We start from the raw sequence: 15154 nt of genomic DNA on the forward strand, positions 1-15154 counted from the left end.
TCATGTTGGACATATTCTCTCAAGCAAAAGATTACAGGGTGGAGATGCGAGAAAACTGTGGTGGATTAAGTGAAGGTGGTGAAGGTTAACGAAAGTTAAAGATCAAGTTAATGAAAGATGTGAAGGTTAATGAAAGTGAAAGATTGGTAGGTAGACGAAAAGACAGTTGCATAAGATCTTGTGACGGCTCAAAGAATAATGAAAATCATAATTTAAGAAGTGCATTTAATATATGACGGTTGTGAATGTATGTGCAGTGGAATGTCATCAAATTTGAGGGGCCATTTAATTTCTAAATGGTGGTTCAAGGACTGCATTTAATGCAGTCTAATAGTGTCTCCATCTTTTGTGTGTGTGTGTGTGTGTGTGTGTGTGTATATATATATATATATATATATATATATATATATATATATATATATATATATATATATATATATATATATATATATATATGATTGTGTGTATAAAAAGCGTAGCATTCTATATGACTTACTTTGTATAAAAAACATAGCAATTTCTTTAGTTAAGTTATATATATGATTCCATCTTGCCATTTTATATATATGTGTGTGAGTGTTTTTGGTAGTGTGTATATATAATTGTTTTAGTTAAGTTATAAATGATTTTGTATAAATGATTTTGTGGGTGTGTGTAAACAACGTAGCATTTTTTTAAGTTAAGATATATATAATTATCTCTAGAGACTGTTCACATAGTTTTTCCATCTTGTGTGTGCGTGTGTGTGTGTATATAACTTATCTTTAAGAATGTTACGTTTTTTATACACACAAACATATACAATCATTTTTTTTAATATATGGCTGTGTGTGTGTGTGTGTGTAAAAAACGTAGTATTTTTTTAGTAAAATTATATATATGAATCCATTTTGTGTATATCTTTGTGTGTGTATATACATACATATATATATATATATAAATGAATGTGTGTGTGTGACTGTTTATACCACACTATCATTTTTTGTAATATATGGTGTGTGTGAAAAAAGTAGTAGTTGAGATGAAAGTGGAGTGAAGTTTAAGTGGAGTTTTAATTGAGATTAAAGTGGAGTTTTTTTGTGAAGAAGGAGATGAAAGTGAAGTGAAGAGAAAGTGGAGTTTTGCTGTGAAGAAGCAGGAGTAAAATAAGACAAGGTACTATGTGTGTGTGTGTGTAGATTTTCTACTCATGTGTGTGTGTGTGTGTGCTTACCTGCGCACGCTCACCCGATCCACCGGTGGAGCTCCCCCATGCCTTGAAAGGCATGGTGAAAGGGCAGCGTACGCGTTTCCTTCTCACCATGCCTTTCAAGGCATTGGGGAGCTCCATTAGGAGCTCCATTAGAGCTCCTCCATGCCTTTAAAGGCATGGTGATAGGGCAGCGCGCGGGCTGTCTTCTCACCATGCCTTTCAAGGATCGGGGGAGCTCCAATGGAGCTCCTATTGGACCTCCTCCGACGGATCGGCCAAGCGTCGCAGGTAACACACACACACACACACACAGTGATACACACTTGCATTCACACACATCAAAACACTTGCACACATAGCACAAACACACACACAATCATGCATACGCACACACAATCATACATACACACACACACATATATAAACACTTGCATGCACAACATCAACACACTTGCATACATACACACATACACATATATAAACACTTGCATTCACAACATCAACACACTTGCATACATAGCACAAACACTCACACAATCATGCATACATCCACACACACACACATATAAACACTTGCATTCACACACATCAACACACTTGCATACACACATACTAAACACACTTACAGTAACAATTACAATGATGTAAGAACAGGTCGTTGTAGAGAAGAGGTATACAAATGTCAAAGTGGATTTGTATTTTTCCTTGCCATGAGCAAGTTGAGAATGGTTTTTTTTTTAAATTTTCATTTTACGCCGTTATGCTGCCGAAATTTAGAAGTTCATATTGGTATTGTCATGCATACACACACATACAAATATATAAACACTTTCATTCACAACATCAACACACTTGCATACATAGCACAAACACACTCACAATCATGCATACAGACACACACATATTACACTTACATTCACACACACACACACATAAACACTTGCATTCACACACATCAACACACTTGCATACAAGACACCATGCATACACACATACTAAACACACTTACAGTAACAATTACAATGATGTAAGAATAGGTCGTTGTAGAGAAGAGGTATACAAATGTCAAAGTGGATTTGTATTTTTCCTTGCCATGAGCAAGTTGAGAATGGTTTTTTTTTTAATTTTCATTTTACGTCGTTATGCTGCCAAAATTTAGAAGTTTATATTTGTATTGTCATTGCTAAGAGGATTTTTGTTGTTTGTGGTTGATAGATTATGGATCATACACCATCTAAACGTGGCAAGACAGGTATCTCTCCAAGTAAGTTCAAATACATTAAGCTATTTGTGTTCTTTTTATTTGTCTCCACATACTCACTAAACTAGTTGTGTTCTTATTGTTTTTTGCTTGTAGGAGTAGGATACACATTAAGGTCTGGTACTACAGGACATAGGGCCAATGCACGATCTTCCATTGCTTCTTTCAATGTCCGTTTAAAGGAGGATATTCTGGGTGATTTGCATGAAGAAGAGGATATATTGAGTGATGTGCATGAAGAAGAGGTGTTCATAGATATTCATGCTACACAAAGTGAATTGGTGGCTCACAGCGTGTATGAAGCAACAACAATTGTTGCTAAACCTCCCGATCATCCAATAGTATTTGGAAAGGATGTTCATGGTCGAATATTGGAGGAGATTGTAGAGGGTTTTATTGTAAAGAGAGGTGGGGAACCTCCTCGCATTCCTCTCTGTAGATTGATGGAAAATGAAGCCATTAGAGTGGTGGGTCCAGGCACTGAGGGCTTGGTGAAAAGGTTTGAGATGTCTGGATACAGTGTGCTTGGAGCTCCATTTCTTGTTTCATTTAAGAAGCCAGCCCATGATCAACATTATGTTTCCGACTTAGACAAAGATGAATGGGGGCCTATTTGGCGAGAAATAAGCGATGATTTTGATAATTCCCTTCCCCTTGAGTGGGAAGACTAAAGAGAAAAAAAATTTATCGTTTGGGATGGTAATCACCGTTTGAAAACTTGGATGCGCTTAATAAAAACACGTAAGTCATTTCTTTTTTGTTTAATGTAAAGTTGACTTGTATTACTCTATGCTTTCTAATTTTCTTTTTTGTTGTTGTAGAATTTTCAATGATAAAGTGGAGACATTGTTCTGTGAAGTGTCAATTTGTCTATGTTGATAGAAGTGTAGAGGGGGAGCTTATGCTAGCTTTGTGCTCTCAAAATGAGTAGGCACATTTGTTGTTTTGAAAGTTATTGCTATTACTTTATCGATGTCATTCTCTTGCCATTTAATTTAAGATATTGTGGTTTAGGATTGGTAGAACCACTGTGAGCACAAATTTTGGGCAGGAGATCTTCTTGTTCCAAAAACTGGCTGTGGAAAGCAAAGATTCTTTAATGAAAGACTTTCCCCAAGATTGGGTTCGATGGATAGAGGTAGAGCTTGCTTGTGAGAAAAGGCATCTAAAGGGAGTTGGTACAACGCTCCTGCTCTTTTATTAGCAATGCTCATATGGAAGGTATATTTTCTTGCCTTAAATTACACTTTTTATGTAATTTCTAAAGCTTGACAGTATTTTGTAAAATCTTACTTTTTTGCTTTCATTTGCTCTACAAAAGGAAGACTTTGACTTGTCTCTTATCAAAGAGATGCAAGAGATCAATGATCCCTCGATTTCACTGCCAGAAAAGGAAATGGTTTCTCGAGGAAGAGTAGAAAAAATATTCAAAGAAAGAGCTTATAAGGTAAACACTTTCTCTTCTCACCGTTCATGTTTGAATTTCTACAAAATTTTAAGTTGACATGTCATTTGAATTTGATTTGTTTGATTGAAAAATTGATTTGATTTGATCTCGTGCTAATGCAACATAGATGTTGGCCATTTCCAACCCCGCCAATGGCCAGGGGTTCTTCTCTTTATTATTTAACTTCAATTGGATAAGAGAAAAGGATCAAGTGGGCCTTACAAGAGACAAGGTCCACTCTTTGGCAACTTCTAAAATATCACCAAAGAGGTAATAATTTTTGGATAAAAAATACACATGAAATCATCAAATGAATCAATGCATTTATGGTTTGTTTATTGTTTGCTCTATAGGAAAAAGGAAATATTTCACTCTTTGATGCATTGCCGTGTAGATGATGTTAGTTCTGAGCGTTATATTAGTGCAATGAAATTTAGAATGTACTTGCGTAAAGAGTGGTATTGGGGAAGTATCTTGAAGCAATGCTTGAGGATCAAAGGGAAAATAATTGAAGAAATGCCGGAGGGCTTTGAAGCATGGTTTCATCACCAATTGAGGGAACACATTGATAAATCTTTTGGGGAGCTTTGGAGTAACCTCAACACAAAAGAGTCGGATGAAAAATTTCCAGAGCTTATGGAATCTTCGAGGAGAGTATTATTCAGGTAATACAATTGATATATTTATGGTTGTTATTCTCTTTTTTACTTAGAGTTTGTATAATAAATAAGTCACTTAGGAAAAGAGCTCAAATAAAGTTAACTGTATTTTATGTAGATGGCTAATTCAGCTTTACGATCAAACTTTGTTGGAGAAGTTGCCAGTTGTTGTTGAAAGTTGGAGGGACCTCTCTTGTGAGGAGTGTATGTATCCACTATGGATGAGAGATTATGGTTTGATTGCTTGGGAAATTGAGTATTGCCCTTGGTGGCTAGATTACACTCAAGGCCCATGTTGATGTGGAAAAGAGCAATGAACTGGCCTCTCTTTTGTTTGCAGATTTTCCAACAAACTTTAAAGTTGAAAATTTTTCAGAGAACGAGGTATGCATCCTTCAAAACCACAATGGACAGTCTATCATAGTTTTGGAACTTTAATTAAATTAACAATGCGTATTATGCAGGTCCCTCCATGGAATCAATTCTCTCAAAAATTAAGTAAGAAAGTGGCTGTAATAGCTTCAAAGTATGTGGCAGACAATGGGTGGTACATCACCTTAAGCTCCAGTGATCACTTTGGCATTGTGTCTAGCCATGCCATTGAGATGGGATTCAAAATGATGCACACCATCCTTATTTTAATCCCCGATGGTTATGTGCAAAAGACCATTGAGATTGAGAGAGTAAGTAAATTTATTTGTTGATTGAAAAGCATGCTCGTAGTTTTCTTCAATTAGATCACATTCTTATTGTAATTTGTAGGTGGAAACACTATTGCTAGGATTGTTTTATCATAAGGGTCAACGTCCTATCTACGATCGACGAGATGGAGAGAGCGTGGACAACAACTCTTTCGATGCCAAGTCCAAAATACTCGTGGAGCGCGCCGATGGAGAGTACATTGGAGGACACGCTCTTAGAGGTGCCACCGAGCGTAGCCTTGACTTCTTTCGGTAAGAATATATGCTTCCTGCTATGCGTTATTGGACTATGTTACATAAAGTAAAAATGCGCATATTTTTTGCTTTTTTTAGCTGGCTTGTGCGGACATTTACTACGGAGCACACCTACAGTGTTGATATGTTTTCTGGATGTGGTGGCTTGGGCAATGTTTGCGTTGAGTTGTCTAGACACTGTCTCTACATAGATAGTGATCCAGAGGTCTTCCATCAACATCTTTCATGCTTCAAGGCTCCATGTGTACGTGCTTTTTTAGCAGTTGATGTAGATAGCGATGAGGAGACTGATTGGCAACAATATGAGCCCGGATCACATTGCCCTTGATTGACATCAACATTGGTATTATCTATCGGTTTTTCTAATTTGTGATTTTTATGGAACGACGTGTGACCATGGTGTTTGGGTGCCACTTTTTTGGTATATTGAAGACATGTTGTTGGTGTTGATTGTCCTTATCAATTCAGCCATGACTTCATATTTATTATGCCAGATAGAAGTTAGTTGAGAGCTTTGGATTTACCAAAGTAATATACCAACACATGATTTTTTGCGTATGTAATTTCTTATTCTCGTGAGCATTCGCTACTGCACGGAAGCAAGTATGGAATGGGGATTTTTTTAGTTCGAATTTTCATGCCGTTATGCTATCGAAATTTTGACTGCTTGTCAATATAATCATGATTTTTGTTCATGTTTGAAAACATAATCATGGTTTCATGTATACAAAAAAGTTAGTCAAGCTTCATGGAAGCAAGTATGGAATGGGAAATTTATTTGTTTGAATTTTCGCGCCGTTATGCTGCCGAAATTTTGATTGCTTGTGAATATAATCATGCTTTTTGTTCATTTTTAGAAAGAAAATCATGGTTTCATGTATACACAAAAGTTAGGCAAGCTTCACGGAAGCAAGTATAGAATGGGAAAGCTTAACGAAAGTTAGGCAAGCTTTCACAAAAGCAAGTATGGAATGGGTTTTTTTTTATTTTTCACGTTGTTATGCTGTCAAAATTTTGATGTCAGTATTTCTTTACACTGTCGGTCTAAGAATATATATAGTTTTATATATAATATTTATATATAATATCTTTTTATTTATTTATTTATATGTGTGTGTTTATGTACGTAAGCAGTTCTTCAACTCGGTAAAGTGTTTTTAAGTACTTGTTTATACAATATATATAGTTATTTATATGTGTGTGTTTATGTACCTATGCAGTTCTTCAACTCAGTAAAGTGTTCTTAATTACTATTTTATATGCAAAAGTCTATGCGTCTATCGTTACTTTGAGGTCTCTGCCCAAACAAGTACAACAATCAATATTTTTTACATTCCCAGTTTCAAATTGGCTTATTAGGCATTGATCCTTGTTTGCAACAACGCCTACATGGACAGGAAACAACATTCTACTAAAAGTAGGGTAAATACTAAAGACATGCTCATCTTTTTCTTGCATTATATAAAAAACTCACATGGATTTTCTTTACGTTTGGCTTTCAAACAGCTTGTAGTTACATTTGGCGGTTCAGTTTAGCTACAAGATATCAACAATACGCTAAATTATGACAAATCTTGAAGTGAACGTCGCCTTCCAAGTCTTCTAAATAACGTTCAAGTAACCCAATGGTCCCCTAACTAACCTAGACTTGCACTACTTTTCCATAAATGTGCGATTTTCAAGTTCCTGTTAGCAATTTTCTGGTTATGCGTTCGTATTTTCCTTACCTTACTATGCTTCGTAGTCCAAATATGTCTACCCTCCCAGTTTCGTAGTCCAACTCTCTAATATGCACTATTGCTCATGTACGCATCTCTAGATATGCTATTTATGATTAAAATCTAAGTTCCCATATACATTTTTAATGGAGTTTTTAACCAAGATTTATCAGCATGCAATCATTTAGACATTTACTTGACTGCTAGAGTTCAAAACTACACTTCAGAACTCACAAAACAAATCAATCACTTACTGGACTTCAGATTATTAAACATTGCAACTAAAATCACTGAATAGATTTTCAAACTTTTCAATCAAAAACACTAGAATAATCTCGTAAAATGTAAATTTCCATTGAAATGCCAAAAACTCTCAATGATTCAATTTCCCTTCCCAAATGCCATCAATCACGCAACTATATGCAGCATTTCATTTCCAAGTATGATTTTAATGCAGATACATCTTCAAATGATCAAATTTATTCTCAAATATGAAGCTAACAATGCAAATAATGAAAATAGCAATACTTCTTTCTAGTGTTATAAACTTGTTTGGAAATCAAGAAAAACTAACCAGTGAATTTTAACTTTTGATTTCAAGTGTTTTGCTTTCCGTCTCCGTCCAAATTCGAGCAGCGGCTCCTCTCACTTGAAAGTGAGTCACTCCACAACAGTATTTTGAATTTACTTTCCAAATTTCTCTCTCTTTCTCTCTCTACTCCAGCCAAAGGGATCTCCTTCCTTCGCTCTCGGCTATTGCTCGCTACAAGGATTCATTCTCTCTCTAACTCTTGAACTCCATGCACACAATGACTTGCTGCAATCAATCTCTACTATGCTTTGCGCTACAGGCAGGAAACCCTCTCTTTCGTTCTGTCTCTATTTCTCTACACACAGGTAATCGCCATCCTCGTCAGGGGCCTCGGCCACCTCAGTTCTCTCACTTAATGTCTCTTTCTTTCTCTTACACTGATGCTACACATACACACACACACAGTTTGCACAGGCTACCTACGACACACACACACACATGAAGGAACTCATGTTCTCTCTCTCTTTCTTTCTTTCTTGGCTCCAACCTGATGAAGTGATCTCTCTCTCTCTATTTCTGAACTGTAGCGTTACCCTCCTTCCTGGCTTGCCTCATGATCACGCTCCTCCTCTCTTTTCTTGCAGCCCCCACCATGCAACCATTTCGGGCCCTACTCTTTGGAAACTTGCGGTGCCTCTAATCGAGACACACACAGCAAGGTCGCCCTCTTCTCGGCTTGCAACCCTCTATTGGTTCGCGACCTCTGCAGGTAATGAGCACATAGCAGCCCTACTCAGCTCTCACCCTTCCATGGCCACCCCACTCTCGGCTCTGCCTTGCAACCTCTGCAGGCGACCCTCTCTCTAGCTATGCCCTGCAGAACTTTCTCTCCCTCTCAGTTTCTCTGTGTAGCGACCTATACTATGCAGGCAACAAGTAATACACATAGACACACAATCAAGAAAATGGATACATACACACAGTCAAGCAAAATCTCTCTCTCCTACTTTCTCTCACTAAAAAACAACGCTAAAACTCTCTCTCTATATATATATATATCGTATACTGCAGCGCTCACCATGTTCTCCCTCTAGCAAGAAAGACTAGCTCTCCAACCGCTTCTTGCTCTTGCGACTCCCCACTTCCCTCTCTGGCGACCCCACCTCTCCAACTGCCCTCGTAGCTTCTCAGGAAAAAAAACATTTTTTTTCAAATTCATTTTTTAATGACTTCTGATCATAAAAGCCTATTCTCACCTTTGATCTCGAAATCATGTCCATGCAACCTCAACTCGGCTTCTTTCGACTCAGCCCCTTCTGGCGGTCCCCAAACTTTCTCGCTTCCCATGTTGCTCGCAATTCTTGGCTATTTCCTAAACTACTGCACTCGGCCCCTCTCGACTTCTTCTCATCTTGAGTTCAACTCTCGTCCGCTAGATCTTTAAGGTTTCTTGGGATAGTTTCCTAGGACGTTAAAACTCTTTTCTTCTCTCACTTCGATTCACTGTAGAATAGGGCTCGCCTTTCCTCTAATTTTCAACCCACTCGACAAAGAAACCTAAAACCCTTCTTCATGGCTCCTCTCTCTCTCTCTCTCTTGTTATCTGCCCAAAACAAAGTTGGGTTCTTTCACCTTCTCTCTCCTTAAACTTCATACTCAGTAACCTTGCGGCCCTCTCTCTCAATATCGCACTTACGCTTGACACTTTAATTATAAGCTTCCGCAAAACAATGACCAATCATTCAAATTTCAATGACATTTATATGCAACAGACATAGAATCATACTAAACAAGCATTATGATGCAGTGATTTACATACATATGCTCCTAATATGCCCATGCACGTTCCCAAATTAATGTCAAAAGTTTACAATTATGGTGTAGATTGATGGGTGTACATGAAGATGTGTTAGTAGACCAGGCCGATTAGAAGTATCACAGCTACTTCAATAATAATAAGTTAGACAGAGACATATGAATTATTCTCGCCAAGGGACTAAAGAGTGGAACACCATCATATAGTTAAAATAAGCATCATATAATTAAAATAAGTTGTTTACATGATTAGGTAGGAAATCAAACCTACACACACACACACACAGTACAACTTGCATCACACTAGTACAATTTATCATGTGCTAGTGCATATTTATTTAACTATATATATTTAGTGCATAGTTATTTAAATCTTGCCTCAATCTTCTACCACATTAGAGCCAGAGATGTCGACCAGGTTGATTGTGCGTTTGCAGACAAACAAATGGTCAATCTCTGCCTATAAAGCGACCCTTCCAGAGCTGTCTATGTACCCCCATGTCTCCCACTTGCCCAGAGCTTCTCGCATTGTCTCAAAGCCATCATTGAGTTCGTGGTCTCCATTGTTGTGAGCACGATTAAGGTGGTTGAACATCCGGATCGCCTTGTTTGTGTCACCCTCTCTCTGTGTAAACGTCTTCTTTTCTTCAAGGGGTGCGTTGGGGGGGAGTTGTGAAGCTCTTCATGGATTTTTGCAACTACCTCATTACCAGTAGTTGCATATCCTATAGGCATTGTATAAGTACAGGGAAAATAAAAAAATCTCTCTTGATTAGCACCTCCGATTCACTTGTGCAGCATATGCTGCTTGCCTTGTAACATTTATATAGGCTAAAGCAGCATGCTCTCAAAAAGCATCGATAGTGATGGAAGAGTGGCATGTGTTAGTGACATGAGGGGTCCCACGTAGCATATGCTAACTGCTAAATTGGAGCGTGCAGTAATATATGCATGATTTGTCAATATGAATATTATGCCCCTATGAATATTATAATCATCTACTAGTCCACCACTAACTTTTAAAGTGGGGCGTGCAATAAAATATGCATGATTTGTCACTACGATTATTATTCCCCTATAAAATTGAAACGCATCTAATAGTGCAAGGAGTAGACACCACATACTGCCTCTCTAAGGGCTCGAAAAACACTATGATGATTATTTCCCTATGAATACTATAAGCATATAATAGTGCAATGAGTAACCACCACTAACTGCCTCTCTAAGGGCTCGGAAAACATTATTTGTGGACCCGGCTTTGGAACCTTTTCACACGCATATGAACAAGAAAACTCTCTCTCTCTCTCTCTCTCTCTCTCTCTCTCTCTCACACACACACACACACACACACACACACACACACACGTGAGTAGAAAACGTGCACACAACCTCCTTCTTCCCAACAAAACTCCACTTTTACTTAACTCCACTTTCATCTCAATTAAAATGTGGGATATTCATAAAATATATACATTAAACCAACACATAAACAATTTTATACTAAGTTACTAAATTAAATAATTTGAACCGGCTTGAGAACCTTCTTGCCCAAACTTGGGCCGGACTTTTTTCATTTTGAACCTATCTTTCCTCTCTCCCCCTCATCTCCCACTCTCAAGTTCTCTCTCTCTCTCTCTCTCTCTCTCTCTCTCTCTCTCTCTCTCTCTCTCTCTCTCTCGTTGTCAGTACTCTCACACCCCGATCCTATCTCTATTTCACAAGTATGTTTTCTCTCTCCGTCTAATCATTCTTCTATCTCCTTCCCTCGGTACTTATTTAACATACCACAACGCCACCTTAGGGAGCATACATATGAGTGAAATCCATGCTTCTATAAACTCAAAAAAGCATCACCTTTAGCAAAAAAACACGAATTGATTAACTCGCAAATAAACTTAACCCTCTACAAAGAAGTACATGCACCATAGGACCCCCTCATATTTTTGCACACATATATCTTGCCTTATCAACATTGGTTTTACGGACAATGGAGTTGAAGAAACAAGTAGAAAAACTTTCTATAACACTCTCTCTTTCTCTCTCTCTCTGTCTATCTCTCTCTCGCGGACTATAATGATTGGGTCTCTTATGGCAAAGTTGTTTGGGTACATAATGGAGATGAAATTGAGGGATTGGGTTGAAGATAATGACAAACGTGCAAAGGGACAAGCGGATTTTTGTTGATTCCATAGTACCATTGATCATCTTGTCACTCTTCATGTTCTCATGGAGGAAAGTCAGTTGAAAGGCAAGCGATTGTATTGTTGTTTTATGGACTTTAAGAAAGCCTTTGATATGATTCCACGCAACAATTTGTGGAGGAGGATGGAAGAACTCCAAGTGCCAAGTGAGTTTATGCTTGCGGTTTCTCGAATCTATCAGAAAGTGATTTGTCAATTGCGCATGGGAAGAGAAATTTCATAAATTTTTGTAAGCACTATTGGGGTTAAACAAGGATGTACTCTCTTTGGTCTATGCATTGATCAATTGGAAAAAATGGTACTTGAATTTATGTAAGAAGGAGGCATTGAAGATGTCACTATTTGAAATGTGGTAATCATGCTTTTGTTGTATGCGGATGATGTAGTGCTTCTAGCACACACTTTAGGAGATGCACAAAAGCTTATGGTTGTCATTGAGAACTTTTGCTTGCATAGTGGGATGATTGTGAATGAATCCAAAACAAAGGTTATGCTTGTGAAAACCAACCACAAGGAGAAGCCATGCATTTTGTACAACAATGAGACACTTGATGTTGTTGAGAGCTTTAAGTACCTTGGCCTTGAGGTTCCGTCCAATCACAAGTGGCATGAATGTGCTATGCATCGTTTGGAAGCGAAAAAGAGATAATATTATGCATTTGAGAGCATGTGTAATGCGGGAAACATCAAGTGCTGGGTTCTCATGAAGTATCTTTTTGATGCATTGGTGACAACGGTTCTATTTTATGCAGTTGAAGTGTGGGGCGGAAGCATCTCAAAGTCTACTTGGAAAGAGTTTGAGAATTTCCAAAAGCATTTCCTCACAAACTTTCTCCAAGTTAAAACACAAACACCATATATGCTCCTACTTCTTGAGTTGGGATCTCTTCCAATTGAGGTTGTGGGATTGTGGAGTACATGATAAATATGCGTCAAAACCCCTCACATTGACTTCCTACAATTGCATGGGAAGCAAGGAAAAAAGTTCAAAAGATGCATAAAAGCAAGATTTTGAGCACGGGATGGATGCAAGACATAAATAAGTGCTTTGAGAGATGGGATGCATTACACTTGCTACATGATGCTTCAATTGACTCCCAAGTGAATGAAGATTTTCTACGACCCCAATGTATTATGGCTTGGGAGAAATCCGGTGGGTCACGCTTCATAGATTACACCACCCACATTGCCCCCAACTAAAAAACCATGTTCTTTGCAAAAAGAGGAAACCGTACTCACACTTACATGCTTGAGCCTATCCCCTTGTCGGTGATACGCACTATCGCAGCCATTCCGCTAGCTCCCATTTCCTTCGATGTGAGATAGGGCGTTGGGGCAATGGAGAAGAGTCAAATCGACTGTGCACATTATGCTCACCGTCGCAAGTTCGAGAGTCTGAGTACCACACACTAGTAGAGTGCTCAGTTTTTGGTCACATCGGAACTTGCTTCTCTCACATTTTCAACCATAACTTAGACCTACACACTTTCCTCTTCCAGCCACAGTGTGGGCTATCCATTGCGACTCTCATCACCAAATTTTGGAGCATCGAGAGTCACTCATCAGCCATACACATACTGCATCACATGTAACTTTGGTCCCAAAGGTCATATTTGGCCTCCGAGGACGATAATAAAATCTATCTCTCTCTCTCTCTCTCTCTTGTGGATCTCTATATAGGTTGTGTACACCATATAGGTTGCTTGCTTGGGAATTTATGTCTACCTAGTTGTACTTGCAATCACTACAACACTTGTCAAATTTTCCTCCCCCACGCTCTACTCTATCTCATCTCATGCAAAAAAATAATAATTTTGGTGTTTAAATCATGCAACTTAGTTACACAAGCAACCATGTTTTTCTATCATTCCCTCGCATCTAGCATAAGCACCACACAACGGCCCCAAAACAAAATACCATAAAATGGCACAGAAAAATGTTATGAAGAGTTAGTTGTAGTTTTGTTTCCATTGTGCCATATTGGTGAATAGTTGAATCGCTGGTCATGTATCTTACCTCGCTTGTTGTGATCATCTCTCTCTCTCTCTCTCTCTCTCTCTCTCTCTCTCTCTCTCTCTCTCTCTCTCTCTCACCACAAACCCCTCAACTTTCCCGCTTGCATCAGTCCCAACAGCTGCGTCCTAGCCAAGTTTGAGCATCACAAATTTCCACTACTAATGATAATATGCTAGATATTTAACATTCTTGTAATAATTGTGACCATATGAAGGCTCTGACCAAATGCACTTGTAACTACCTACACTCCAACCGACATCTATCTCAATCATTATAATGCAAATACAACTATGTAAGCAATTATCTAATGACAACAAGAAAACTGCTCTCCCCTCACTATCTACACAAGCCATCAGCTAGTAATGTATGATGATACCCATTAGCAGTGATGTAATGTAATTAGATTTTCATTTTCATTGCTCTGCAATAATTTTTAATATTGCATCATATGGTAGTGAAAATTTTGTTGCATATTACTCGATATTGCTTCATTTATTTTCTTTTGTATCACATCCCTCCCAATATTTCTAATACTTCTTGGTAGAGGGACTTGTAGTCTATCCTAGGTAACAATTATTCATTGATCTTAGTACCACCTTGTCAGAAGACGAATATCCATTGGTTATTCCAGATTTGCAGACCACTCTGTGAATTTTTATAGCACCTTCATTATTCTCTCTTTTGTACTCATACTCTTCTACTTTTATTCTCTTTCATTGGCAAACAATCCCAACTTCACAGCAAATTTATCATTAACGGCCTTTAAAATGTTAATGTATTTAGTGTGCGGTTAAATTATTGTTGAGTTTAACAAGAAATCATCTTTAGTGCTTTGTATTTGAAAAACACTTTTGTAGATGAAGCTAAGTACAATACTATCATATCAGAGAGCCTCAACGTATGAAATTTCTTTTTGATAATATCATTGCAATTGTCTCTAATGAGTAAAATCTCTCTATATATATTTTAACACATCATAGTGCTTAATATAGTCACCATATATAATATGCCACCATAGTGCTTATTCTACTTCCTTCCTTATCTTAAGATCTCCAAATTTTGCACCACCTTTTACAACTTCTTCTTATAAACAATCCCCCGATTTTATACTCACTTTGATAAATTAATGCTCTTTTTAGTTAGTTTCTTTTAAGTGACTCTCTTTGCAAATATTTCTAAGAGGCCACATTCAAGAAAGTTTGCAAACAACCAAGAGTCATACTGGACACTTTTAGAAGACATGGCTCTTTTACTTGTCTATATTGTGTTATAAGCTGTAAAATCAATTTTCTCTAACATCATGGATTGTATTTACATTTATTGGAGCTTCTATTGAGATGGATTGTCATGAAATTAT

The sequence above is a fragment of the Adiantum capillus-veneris genome, chromosome 3, assembly GCF_014529385.1.
Source record: "Adiantum capillus-veneris isolate H3 chromosome 3, ASM1452938v2, whole genome shotgun sequence".
Lineage (NCBI taxonomy): Eukaryota > Viridiplantae > Streptophyta > Polypodiopsida > Polypodiales > Pteridaceae > Adiantum > Adiantum capillus-veneris.